The sequence below is a fragment of the Monodelphis domestica genome, chromosome 3 (genome assembly GCF_027887165.1).
Source record: "Monodelphis domestica isolate mMonDom1 chromosome 3, mMonDom1.pri, whole genome shotgun sequence".
Classification (NCBI taxonomy): domain Eukaryota; kingdom Metazoa; phylum Chordata; class Mammalia; order Didelphimorphia; family Didelphidae; genus Monodelphis; species Monodelphis domestica.
The window spans coordinates 435,774,247-435,788,142 of record NC_077229.1 but is presented as its reverse complement, the minus strand read 5'-3'; the positions used below and the strand labels follow the sequence as shown (position 1 = coordinate 435,788,142).

General features: G+C 36.0%; 1 protein-coding gene across 34 annotated transcripts in view; it reads right to left on the bottom strand.

The window, feature by feature from the left end:
• The window catches only part of ZNF532 (zinc finger protein 532), a 112,699-nt gene that overhangs the window by 95,583 nt on the left and 3,220 nt on the right, over window positions 1–13,896 (bottom strand). For 24 of the 34 annotated variants that reach the window (XM_056824506.1, XM_016431632.2, XM_016431634.2 and 21 more), the window contains 2 exons: window positions 3,314–3,382; window positions 941–1,016 (listed from right to left, as the gene is read on the bottom strand). The exons of the other annotated variants lie outside the window; for them this stretch is intronic. The gene's annotated coding sequence lies outside the window, so the exon portion shown is untranslated. The remainder of the gene's footprint in view (window positions 1–940; window positions 1,017–3,313; window positions 3,383–13,896) is intronic. 34 annotated transcript variants of the gene reach the window in all.

Sequence of the window (13,896 nt, the reverse complement as noted above, 5' to 3'; positions counted from 1 at the left end):
TTCACTGTGAAAAACAAATGTGTACTAGTTTTCATTTTTGTTTTTTGGAAGGTGTCATATGATACTGCTTACTTATACTGCATTCCAATCCACTAAACATGTTAGACTGATTTTTTTTTCTAACCAAAGTGTGAGACTTTGCATTCACTCCTATTAAATTTTTATTTTTCTTATTAGATTGATCCTAATACTCCAGCTTGTCAAAACCTTTTTGGATCCTGAAACTTCTATGTGAACTCAAATCCTCAAAACTAAGCAATTATTTACTCATTTTGGTATTGTTTAACATACACTAATGTAGACATACTGAGATAATACATATTCCAGTTCTTTGCAAGCCTTACATTGCAATATAAAATGAGATATTATTGTTTATCTAATAAGTAATTCTTCATTTACAAATATGATTCAAAGTTTTATGGTACAATCAAAATTTTATACAGTACTTAGAACTCATTTATATGCTATAATTTAATGAATTTATTCAGCTGATAGGGGAAGCTGAATTTTTATTTGCATAACATCTTTCCTGATTTGGAAAGTCTGTAGTTAGTTACCTTCAAACTGGAATTGCAAGGATGTTACCAAACAGTATGGCATTTATACAGCTCCACAGGAATGTATCTAAAGTATTTGTCCTTGAAATGCTCTAGTCAATCTAGGGCTTGCTTTACTGTTTTTCACTTTCAAAGACATTGATTTTATACTTTTTTAAAAAATCAAAACAAATTGTTTTGAGCCATCTATATATAAAAATTCTAACTTGAAAATTACAGAAGTGAATTCTAGTGGCTTCACATAGTATGAATATAGTGTTATTAGAACTTTTAAAAACATTTTATTGATGCCTTTTGTCATTAACATTTTGAATTTTGTAGAGCTTTGTGAGAAAAAAAGAAAAAAGAAAAGAAATGAACAGGGTATATGTTTCTTTACTTACATTAATGGAGTCTTCTTTTGGATCTTTCATTACAAAGAAGTTTGAGACTCCTGGCATTACTCCTCACGTCATAAAGCTACAGAAGATAGAAAACTTTCACTCATATAGCTCTTCCCCTTCAACAAACACCAAAGCAGTGACACTGTGTAGTCATCACAAAATGCAGCCCTTTTGTCTCTAGTATCTGACTAAGGGCAGCACCAAAAGCTCTCAATCAGATTACTCAATTATTATGGTCACTTAGTATGACTGATTAATTTAAAAGTTTTGTTGGCGGACTTGTGTGGTGGGATAAAGAAATGGAGACAGAAGAATAGGGCTTACCTACCCTTCTAGGTGCCACACCCTTCCCAAACCATAGCTAAACCCTCCATACATTTCTTCTACTCCCCTTCCCTTACTGACCAGTGTTGCCTTCTCAGTTACAAAGTCAGGTTAACTAACTTCAGATGGACCTTCATGCAGACTGGCAAACTTCCTTCTGATCTTTAATGGATTCCCTATCACATTACCCACAAAGGCTATTCTAAACCATTTCTATACTCCTCAAAAATATGTTATTAGCATCAGTCCTAGAATGTGGTTGCTGACACTGAATACAATACTCCATGTATATTCTACTCTAGCAGAGTATAGTGTGACTCTTATCACCTCCCTCATTCTGGACTATTAATTCCTTTCTTAATGTAGTCTAAGATTGTATTAGCTTTTCTGCCTATTTTGTGACAATCACGCTGATTCAACTACAAAATCCCAGAATTCTTCTATATATGCTATTACTTAACTACATATCATCCATTCTGTATCTATGAAATGATCTGTAACCCAAAATAAGACCTTAACTTAATTTCTATTAAATTTCATCTTAATGGACTCAGGCTATCACTTTGGCCTACTGATATATTTTCATAACATTACTATTACCCAGTGTTATCACTCAATTTTTATTCATCTATAAATTGAAGAAACATGTTATCCATGCCTTCATTTAAATCACAAAAATGCTAAACAGCATAAGACACTCCACTAGAAACTTCCTACCAAGCTTATATTGATTCCTTAATCACTACTCTTTGGCCTATTCAACCAATTTCAAATCCAACTGCTGGCACTATTATCTAGTCTGTATCTCCCCACCTTGTCCACAAGATTGTGATAGGCTTTGTCAACACTCAAGGGCATTCCCTTAATCTGTTGTCTAAATAATCCTGTCAAAAAGAAATCAAATCTATCTGGCATAACCTGGTCTCCATAAAATCTTATGAGTCAGTGTTCACTATTTCCCTCTCTATATCTTATAGTAATATAAAAATCTAGAATTTTTAAAGGCAAGTGCATCCAGATACTAAATATCCTAACCTGTTTGTCTTTTCTTTAAAATTAAGACTTTTTCTTGTCCCTTATCCTTGAATATTTTTTCAACTATCAAGACAGTTTCCTCTAGCCCATCAGGAATCTAAAACTTTATGTACTTGAGGATTTAGATTAGCAGTTTGGATAATAATAACAATATAATAATAACAATATACAGTGCTTTTAAGATACATGATGTATGAGGGGGCAGGGAAATAATCACTCATTTTTCTAACCAGAAAATGTTGTTTTCCAAGAAACTTTTAAAAGGTTGGGGCTCTAAACTCTTTGTACAACTTTCCAAACAGGCCTTCACAGCAGAGGGGGCCAGAGAGAACAGTGAACTGGCCTTTATACAAAGTGTATTTGTACAAAAAATAAAGTTCCTGGGAATATATGTTCATGGGGAATTGAATTTGGAGCAAGAGCAACCATTAAATACGAACATGTTTATATTACTGGTTTGTCAAATTTGAAGGAAGACAGTTTCTTGTTTTGTGGGATGGATACCGCAAGAAGTATAAGTGTATATCATGAAAGGAGATTACATAAAGGATCAAGATCATTTGACTCTAATGATCAGTGATTTTCAAAAGCCAAGCTCTGAACAATAGAGATTGATATAAAACTCTCCACCTCAACAGTCCAAACCAGATTAAAATGTAATTTTGGGAACTGTTTGTCAAAATAAATAAAAATATAATACAATATAGATAAGGTTAATTTGTAGATTTCTAAATCAATATGCAGCCCACAGGGATTCATTTCTATATGGGTTGGACACTACTGGTGTAAAACCAGTATGTAAGCACGTCATGGATCTTAAAAAAGAAATCATTATTCATTTATTGGCAATGATACTGAACAGATTCATGGGAAAGAGAGATAATAATTATTCTGTCTAGGGGCCCAAACTCAAACCAATACGTTGAAGTCACAGTAATGAAGATTTTGGCTCTAGCTTAACATTTAAAACTGCCCACAAATTGAATGGGATGCATTAGAAAATCATGAATTTACCATCACTAGAGGTCTTCAAGCGGAGGCTGGATGACTAACCATTTGTTGGGTATGTTGTAGGTAGGATTCCTGCATGGGAAAGGGGTTGGAACAAAAATAACAATGATTATAATAGTCCTCTACTTATGTTGCTGGATTATCAGTTCTCTGCCAAGTCTGATACTAGGATTCTATGAGATACTTAACACATAGCCTTTCAGGATCTATTGCAGAATCAACACCTACATGCAACATTTAACAAGCAAATAAGATATGTAATATAATCCTAGGTAACTTAGAGAATCTGTGGTCTGAAAGGAGCGAAGCTACAAACATGAGAAATTCTCTGTTGAAAAGAGGTATTCTAAGCAAGTGGAACCCTTTAGAATGCCTAACTAACAGCAGCAAGGTCATGATGAGCACATTTGGTAAGGAAATGTTGTAAGAGCTCTCGAAGATTATAGGGTGATAAATTTAGAGCCTTAAAAAGGATCTGAGATAGCTCATCTAGTCCTATCCTTCAAAAAGTTAAGTGACTTATCTATAAAGTCACACTAGTAAGGGAAGGTCAGGATTTGAATGCAAATTCTCTGACTCCAAACCCACCTTTTTTTCCACTATGCAGTCAACAAATAGAATGACTATTTGACTAATGGTACAAAAACTAAAATCCAAATGCTATTCATTCCAATTAAATTGTCCAAGAGATTAGAACCACCAAAGAAAATTACTGGTCACTCAAATATTTAGCTGATAATGCTCTAAACTTTTTCACAAGATTTTATGACAATCAGACCCAAGTGTACATTAACTGATATCTTGATGCTAACCAGTAATATGACATATATGTAGTAAATGCTAAAATGTCTATTTAGTAAAGTTCACAAAGTGATTATTTCACAATATCCCTGTGAAGTAGTTGTACATTATCCCCATTTTATGGACAAGGAAACTGAGCATCAAAGTAGTTGATGTTATAAAAATGGTAAATGCTAGGGTCACAAATCTAAATCCCCTGATATGGAGTTCAGTCTTTTTTCCTCTACATTGGAATTTGGCTCATCTGATCAGACAATGGTGGCAAGGAGGTCAAGGAAACAAGTTTACTCTCCATATCAGCAAGGAAGGGTTCATGGTCTACTCCTAGATTATACCTTTAACTAATCTATGACAAAGATGATTGACATTTATCAATTCAAGGTTGCTAATTGCTTTATACAAGTTCTCTTTTCAGCCTACCAACAACTCTGTTATTTTAATAGATAAGAAAATTAAAGATAAGTGACCAAACTGAGCTTAAGGACTGGCTCAGCATCACACAGACAGTATGAGGCAAAATTTGAACTCATATCTTCCTGATTCCAATAATCTATCCACTGTATCAAGGGAGTCACCTAAAAACCACATGTCATTGATGATATGGCAAACTAGTGAAAGACTATGATTCTATCACTACAAAACCTAACTTTAATCTACTAGCACCAAAAAATAACAAATAAATACCTCACCATCAGCACACAAAAAAAGTTACAGTAATGGAGGTAGTTCTTAGCCCTAGACACAAAAATATTATTGGAAAAATGATAGCCAATCAATGTTGTCATATGTGTTTAGATCTTCATCCTTCCATTCACCAGTTATAAAATTTGTGCAAATTACGTCACCTCTCAAAATGTTTCCCTATTTGTAAAAATGGGACTAGTAATATGTGGATTAAATGCCATAAAAGATGTAAAAGCCCTTCTTTAGTTGTAAAGTGTGCTAGAAAAAGAAACTATTATTTATACATTGTCCTAGTAAGCAATCCTTACTTTTCACCTTTTTTTTTAATAACTGCCCTAAAAATAAAGGCTTACACTTAACTTTCTTCCTCGACTCATTCTTTTGAAGAATTATAGTGTCTCAAGAAAAGAAATATATTCTATAAGAATTCTACCATAAAGCTTGACAAAGCAATTTTCAGAAATGCTTAAAATGAGAACCTCTTTGCATAGTTCCATAACAATGAAGTTAGTCAGTCCTTGTTTTTTGGCATTTGTTATATATATGTCAATTTTTATTGTATTTATCCCATTTCCTTCACTAGACTGTAATATCCTAGAGGATAGGACCTCATTTCTACTGAAATCGTCACGTGTTTGTTTAATGTCTACCTCTCACCTCTTTACCTGCCAGATGTTAGTACTTCCCCAAACCCATACTTTTTCAGAAGCCAGGTGCTCCCTAACCCCATAATGACAAGGTAGGTTGGAACTACTTCTTGCCTAGTCATTTAAAAGCTGTGGGTGTAAGGTAGTGTGGCTTCAGTTATCAGAACTCTTCTTGCCAATACTGGTTTGAATTTGGTTTCCTGCTTGCCCTGCTCTGACCTTTCATCTCTTGTTTCCTATGCCTTGGGATTTTCCATATTGCTCTGTGCCTATCTTGGCTTTTTTTACTATATCCTTTAGTATTGCACAACTTTAATCTGTCCTGTGTCTTCTTGATTTGTCTAGTTTCTGACTTGTTTCTCAATCCACTCCTAGCTATTTATGGACATCCTGACTTTAACCTACTACCAGTTCTGATCCCCAGCCTTACTCTGCTAGTTTCCTGAATTTGTCCCAACTCTACACTTCTTCCTTGACCACCTCCTTCGTGTCTAGCCTACATTCACACTTAAGCTAACTGCCAATCTCAGTTTCTCTGACAGTTAATAGCTATGTGATCCAAGCAAATTACAGAAGATTCTGAGCTTCAGTCTTCTCATCAGTGAAATGGAGGGTTTGGACTAGATGACACCTACTGTCCCTTCTACCTCAAAACCCAGGGTCCTATAATCCAATAAATCTGAGCTCACTCCCTAGTTTACTGATGATTTTATTGAACTATGTCACAATTAAGAAAGGGCAACCAGGCATCTGATGATGAGGTAGTTCATTCTGAGCACTGGCCAAGAAAACAGCAGTTTGCATGTTGACTCAAGATCAGACCATCCCTATGACAACCACTAAATTACAACAGGTGGCTCCAGCCCAAAGATCCCCTGGATCTAATCTCTGTATTGAATTTACCTTTTGATTCTGTCAACACCAGGACTTCAGGCAGCAAATGCTTGAAGATGTGGGGTAAAGAGCCAGGACTTGGGAGAAATAGGGCAAAGGCAGGGGTGTAGGAAGCAGGAATGACCTAGTGAATGCCCAGCAACCAGTGTTCAAGCCAGAAAAGGCATCTAGCATCAAGTTAGGGGCATAAGTCAGTATCAAAGGTCAGAGACAGGTGGTAGATTAATCAATTGACATTTATTAAGTACCTGCTATGTGCTAAGTGCCAGGCACTGTGCTAAACTCTGGGGATATAAGAAGGCAAAAGATAGTCCTAGCCCTCAAGGAGCTTACAATCTAACTGGGGAGCTGACATGCAAACAAATGTCTACAGAGCAAGCTATATATAAGATAAAGAGTAAGTAATTAGCAGAGGACAGGCACTAAACTTAAGAGGGGTTGGGATAGTATTCCAATAAAAGAAAGAATTTTTGTCTGAATTTAGTGGAAGAGAGGGAGATCAGTAGGGAAAAGTGAAGAAGGATATTCAGAAGGGCTTAAAAGACCTCACATGATATATTTTGTCCCTATTTAAGGTGCTTATCAAATATTACTGTGCATTACTGTTCTCAATGTTTGTCTTACCTCACTGCTGTATTTTTAAGTTTCCTCATGGCAGGAACTACAACTTATATAAATTTTTATAAGGTCCCTAGTACCCACCACATCATACTACCAGTAGTAATTGCTTAACAAGCCTTAATTTTAATTTGGCAGATCATGAAAGGTGACAGGCCTGGATTCCAGACAGAGAATCTGGTCCAGGATCCCAGGAATGGAAACTAGCCTATAAGAGGTTAGAAGACTGGAGTCAGATGCAGCATGAATAATAGGAGTGGGAACCCAGGGTAGCAACCTAGATTATAAACACTAGCAGTAATCTCACACTGGGTAATCTTCCTGGTTCAGATCCCAATTGTGTCAGGTCCTTTGGCAGAGAACAGTTCATCTAAAGTACTTAGCACTTCTGGTGCATGTTGGTGACGGAATACTACTGTGCTGTAAGCAATGATAAACAAGATGATTTCAGAAAAAGCTGGAAAGACCTGTAGGAACTGATGCGAAGCAAAATATGCAGAACCGAGAGAACATTGTACAGTCACAGAGGTATTGTGAAATGATCCACTCTGAAAACTTGGCTACTCTCAGCGATGCAATGATCTGGGACAATGATCTGGGATCCTGAAATGTGGGGAATGCAATCTGCCTCCAGAGGAAGAACTGTTGAAGTCAAATGGATGCAGATCAAAGTGCACTATCTTTCACATCAGTGTATTTATGGATTTATTTGGGGTTCTGGTTATATATGGGTGTGCTCAGTATGGAAGTTTGTTTTGCATAATAAAAATAAAATCAAAATTAAAAAAATAAAGTACTTGGTACATAAGCTGAAGGAAGCCACAGATCTGGCACATGTAGGATGGTTTCACATCTGTGCATTTTTCCAATAAAACTTAGATTAACAATCCCTAGTGGTACTGCCCAATAACAATAGAATAATCCAGTAAAACAAGATTTACCAAACCTGAGGAATTTTTGTACAAATGCTATAACAATTCTATAAGACTACACTGTTTCCTTTTGCCTGTGACAGGTAGCATGGTGCACTAGAGAACATTTCTGGAGATAGAAAACCAGAAGGACTCGGGCTAAAATCCCACTTTAGCTAGCTACTTGCTGTGTTATTTTGAGCTAGCCACTTAATCTTCCTAAGCCTCAATTTCCTTATCTGTAGAATGAGGTTGGACCTCTAGGGTCCCTTCTACTTCTAAATCTATTAAGTCTATGTTAAATCACTGAGTAGGCCTCTTTGATCAGAACTAGATCCCCATTCCAAGTTCCTTAATCCCCACAGGACTTGGTGGTCTTCATTAGAGGAACTAGATCTAATCTCAGGTATTCTACTTTCTAAATCTGATGTAGAGTCATTCTCATCTACAGCTCCAATCTGTCCTTATTCTCTGGTTGTTGTTCATCTTCCTCTAGTTCAAGGAGAGAGAGAGAGAGAGAGAGAGAGAGAGAGAGAGAGAGAGAGAGAGAGAGAGAGAGTGAGAGAGAGTCTTCCTTCTCCCACCCCATCAGGAAGATTAAAAAAAGAGAGAGAGGAGTAAATTCTATGTGGAATCTCAATCCCACAGTGCCCTGTTTGGGGAAGAAAAATCATCTTTGGTCATTTCATGATACCCCAAGTATTGACAGTTTTGTGAAAAAAACTGGAAAAAAAAGGCTTGGCAATCACATAGAAAACAATGTCCTATCTTCCAATCTTCTATCTCCCCAAATGAGTAATTATAGCATCCAAATCACGAATGAGAAAAATTAGATGTTTATTTATTTAATTGCCCCCCACACACACACACATCGTTTTTTGTTAAGACCTATGATTTCACCAGTGCAGGGAACTCCCAGGGAGGAAACTTCCCCTTCCAATAGAGTTCAGCAACTATTCTGCAAATTAATAGCCTTTGAGAGTTTCCTAGAATACTCTCAACATGTTTGAGAGATGGAATTTGAACCCAGGTCTTGCTGATTCCAAGGCTGGCTTTCTATCCCTACTCTCCCTCCCTCTTATTTGTCATATGTAGAGAAATGTAATATTTCTATTGGATCAGTTAAAGCAAAGAAACTCTTCTTTAATGCCTTAAGTCAACACAAATTTTCCTATGGGACAACCAGCCAGACAATCTAAATAACAGACAGGTATAAATTTTTCCTGAATCCAAATCCAAGTGGATAAATGTATCTACAGAATTCAGACTTCGGTTCTCTGACTGGAAAGTAAAGCCAAAAAAGAAACAAACATACCCCCTCTGCTCCCAAGATTCACTTGCTTTAGAGCCAGTCCTGTAACTAAAACCCTCCAAAGATAAAATACTTATTTAATTAATATCAGTAAGATTCATTCTGAGTTTATTCTTACATGCTTCTCCCTATCCCACTCCCAAATACCTTGAAAATAGGGCAGGAAAAATGGAACTCACTACAATGTAAGAGAAGTAGGGAATCAATGACATTCCTAAAACCTAGAGCAAAGAGTGATTACCATCTTTCATGGGGACTCCAGCAAATGAGGATTAATTTAACACCTGTTGGCTCTATGAAGTGACATACATATTTCTGTATTTTCAATAATACAAGGGAAGTGGAAGAATTTATATCCCAAATCCTGGCTTTTCTGGAGAAAAAGTTAACGATAATCTAGTCTATTGAAAGGCAAACTGAAGAGATGATTATTGAATCTCATTCTCAGTGTCCCAACTACCCAGATATAATTATAGTAGTAGAGGGAGCTAATTCTTAAGGCTAGACACAATCATACATTTATTCCTTGCTTTCTACATAAACTTGATGAACAGGGGATGGAGGGAGAGAGAGTGTGTGAGTGTATGTATGTGTATAAAATTTGGGATATTTGATTTTTCAGTTATCCTAATCCACAGTTCACTAAGGATTATAAAACTAAACAAGGGCATAAGGAATCTGGTTTTGAGCTAAGTTCTGAATGAACATGCATAAAAAAAGCAGCCTATCAACTGTTCCAGAAGACCAGGTCTTAAATTGCCCTGGTGCTACATAGGAATTTGAAGAAGATAGTCTCTTACAGCATTTGCCACTAATCCAATTGGATTTTCATACTTACTGGAGACTGAAATATATGACACTAATACTTTTGCTACAATCTCCATCAAAGCTTGATTTTGAGAAATACTAAGAATTCTGCTTTGTTCAGTCATTTTTCAGGCATATTTGAATCTCTGTGACCTCATTTAAGGTTTCCTTGGCAAAGATACTGGAGTAATTTGAAATTTCCTTCTCCAGCTCATCTTACAAGTGAGGAAACTGAGAGAAGTTAAGTGACTTGTTCAGGGTCACACATCTAGTGTCTGAGACCAAATTTGAACTCTCACTCTCTCTCTCATTTTCTCTCTCTCAATTTCTCTCCTTCTCTCTCTCTCTCTCTCTCTCTGTCATAAGAAATCTGGTCAAACATGACTCCTTCCCCCAGAGGAAGGGCAAGGCAAAAATGGGTTGACAGAAAGAGATGGAATGACTGACAAATCCATAGGTGTGACCACGAAGCACCAAAAGAATGATATCAATATCTGTGACATCTTTATCTTGCTTAATTCTTCCTGGCATATTCAAAAGTTCCTGAGGAACCCTAGATTGGTGGTTCTATAAAAGGTTCCAGCTCCCTTTGTTTACTTCTGAAAGGAAGGCCAAATATTTGGGAGCCACTTCATAGACTAGCTGCAATCTTGGAAGAGAACTCTTGGGTGGAACTTATGTACACTATGACATGTCCCTGAATCATGATAGAAGAGACTCAAATGGGCATGTCACACAGGTCAGTACCTGTCCGTACCATATTCTTTGAGATCAATAAATTATAACTAAGTTAAACTCCCTTATGCATGATATGCATGAAGAGTGTGCCTCTTCTACAAATACGGAATCCAACTGCTTTCTTTATAAACCTAGAACTTGGGACTAGCTTTTAGATGGACGTAATTACTGTTTTTTAATATTTTAATGAAGCTTAAGATGGCTATAAAAATTAAATTTCTGGAAATATAGCTATAAAGAATAAAATATTTCAGTACTTTGATTTTTTTTTGTTTCCACTTTTATCTAATTTAGATTAGTTCTGGGTTATGAAGCATGTCATCCCATTAGACAATTCTCCATTATCACTTTATCTCACATTTTGATATCCATTCATAAAACTTTTGTTATGCCATGTGACATCAGAAGTCTAAAATGTAATTTATAAGGTTGATCTTTTTTCAGTTGATAAGGGTAGCTGTTTCTTTTATCATTCAAAGATGTTATCCTTTAATTCATGAGAAACATAATTATCTAAAATATTAACACAAAGAAGAAAATTCATTAGGAGAGTTATACTTACAAGTAGTTAAAAGAAGTAACCCAGAATAATTTTAAATGCCCTCTTTTCCTTTTTATTGGCTACCTTTGGACATTCTACATCAGGGAAACCTAGCCATCTAACTCTGAATGGCTATGAATGGCTAAATAGAGTTCTACCAAATACTATTCAAAAGATAAGGGAAGGTTATTTGAAACCAACTAGAGACATTCTATATCTCAGAGTAAAGCTCAAGAAAGTACTCTGGGGGAAGTAAAAAAAAATGCAGGATACAAAATTTTAACCTATATAAAACTCAAATAACCTAGCCAACAGGTAATAAAGAAAAAATCTGTTAAATGTTAATGGCTCTCTACCTCCTCTAGTATTCTTTTGAAAAGCTATTCCACCCCCCAAAAAAAGCAAAATAGGGGGAAAAAAATCATAAGGCAAAAGAGCCCTTATTTCTCAACAAATAAGATTCCATTAATTTTTTAAGCCAGTAATTTAATATACACAGAAAAAAATTTCTCCAAATAGAAAATTAAAAAGTATGGGTTCAAAAACTCCAGTTTTACCTTCTCTTCAGTTTACCTTCTATAGCCAAATGAACACATTCTTTCGTCAAAATGGATTATAATTCATGCTCAGAAATACTTCAGTACAGCTGCAGGCAATCTCAACCAGAGCTTTCTATGTGAGATAGGGCAGGGCCTGCCTGCGTGTACAACTAGCTACCATCAAAGCAAAGGCCCTGAAATGTCTATGTCAACATTTTGCCCCTTTCCCAAGACTCAACATGCTAATGCATAATCGACCCGTTTGTATTCACATTCCCAACTTCAGCTACCTCTCAAATGGGACCTAAAACTTGCTAAATTGTTGTGCCTCTGTGCAAGTCCAAATACTGGAGAAAAACCTCAATCCAAGATGAGCTCATGATTACTGATGCAGAGAACCAGCCCTCCAACGTTAAACAGCATTTTCAGCTGGAAATACTGGCCTACATACAAAAACCAAACGCTATTTTCCAGAAGATTTATGAAAACATAAAGCTAAAACCACCAATAGGACTTCAAACCAGAATGTCATTTAAGTATATTCTATGCATGCAATTCCCAAAAGGCATTTTTAACATCTTAGGGGAAAAAAATCTGCCACTCGTCAGAGGTTTGTCTTTCAAATTTAAATTTAAAAAAAAAACCACTCACTTTAAGGGAATGATTTCAGTGACCACAATTTTAAATCAGCTTATTGTTCTAAAATTAAGAATGATTATGTTTAGTCATGTGAATTTTGGTTGGCAGTTTAGGATAGAAAACACAATAAATATGAAACATGGATTTGAGTCTGCTTTGCAAGCATAATTCTTATAGTGAAATACAGAATCTCTGGCACTCAGAAATGATGCTGAATTTGAAAAATAATTTTAGCAACATCTGAAAAGGAATTTTACTCCATTATTTTACTATTTTAGCAAATCTTACGAGATTATCTATACAAAATATTGCACAAAGTATTTTTTTACCTACAGAGAGCAATCTTCTCTTCCTTTTGTTATGCTTCATTGAAATACTTTAGGTTCTGAAGTCACAGTAAAATTTTAATTAACAAAAAAAAACACCCTTCCATACTTGTCACCCATTTTAATGCAGCTATGCTGCTCACAACTACCATTACTTAACTTAATTTTAAATTCTCAGTGTTTCTGAGATTGTCTGCTCTTTTGAACAGACAGAAGAGCAAAATAAGCACTTCACCCTAGTCACAAAAATTCATTTTCAGGTATCCTTCTATTGCTCACCCTATGATTATAGTTTTACTAAGCTCCAACAGGCAAGACTGGTTATATTTGTTAACATCATTCTGGATAAGATTCTAGAGTTGCTGATTTCCTGTTTTAGGAAGTTACAGTCCTTTCGCAAGGATCCCCAAGGCAAAATGTTTAGTGTTCCTGTGTAAGCTTTAACAGCCTTTGTTCTTCACTTTGCTACATTCATTACTGCTTTCTTCTCTCTTCTCTTCCTCTAAAGCCTTTACTTTTCCATGATAAATTTAAATGCCAACTCAAACTTAAGAATATACTTTTAAGATATTTAAGACTTTCTATTATCCATGATTGTGACATTATGGGTAGGAAACAGGCATCCTTTGGCAGAGGATGCCAACCCGTCCAGTGTTCTTCTAATACTTCATTATTATTCCATGTTAAAATGTACCCCACAAATAATCCACTAGAACATTCATCTTCCAAGCTATCCTCCCTACACTAACCTCTCCCCCTAATACACCCATCATCACCACTACTACTACCACCATCAAAATCACTAAAACATCCCTTTACTTGGTTCCAAATGAATCCCTTTCAGGATGAGACAATGCTGCAAAGTAAAATAAAGCTGGTCAGTTGCATGAAGAAAATGTAGGTCTAAATCCAAAGCCTCTAAATTCTAAAATTATAACCAGGTGGCCTCCCTCTGATGAGGCAGTTACCTTTTATGTAACCACAAGGAAAATGCTATATGGTCAGGACCATAGTGCAATACAAAACACTGCATTTTCCCCACAAGGCCCATGGTTTCTTCCCAGTATTTGCACTTGGCACTTATCAAGGCCTATTTCTTGAAAGTGAGTAGCCACTGAGAAGCCTATGC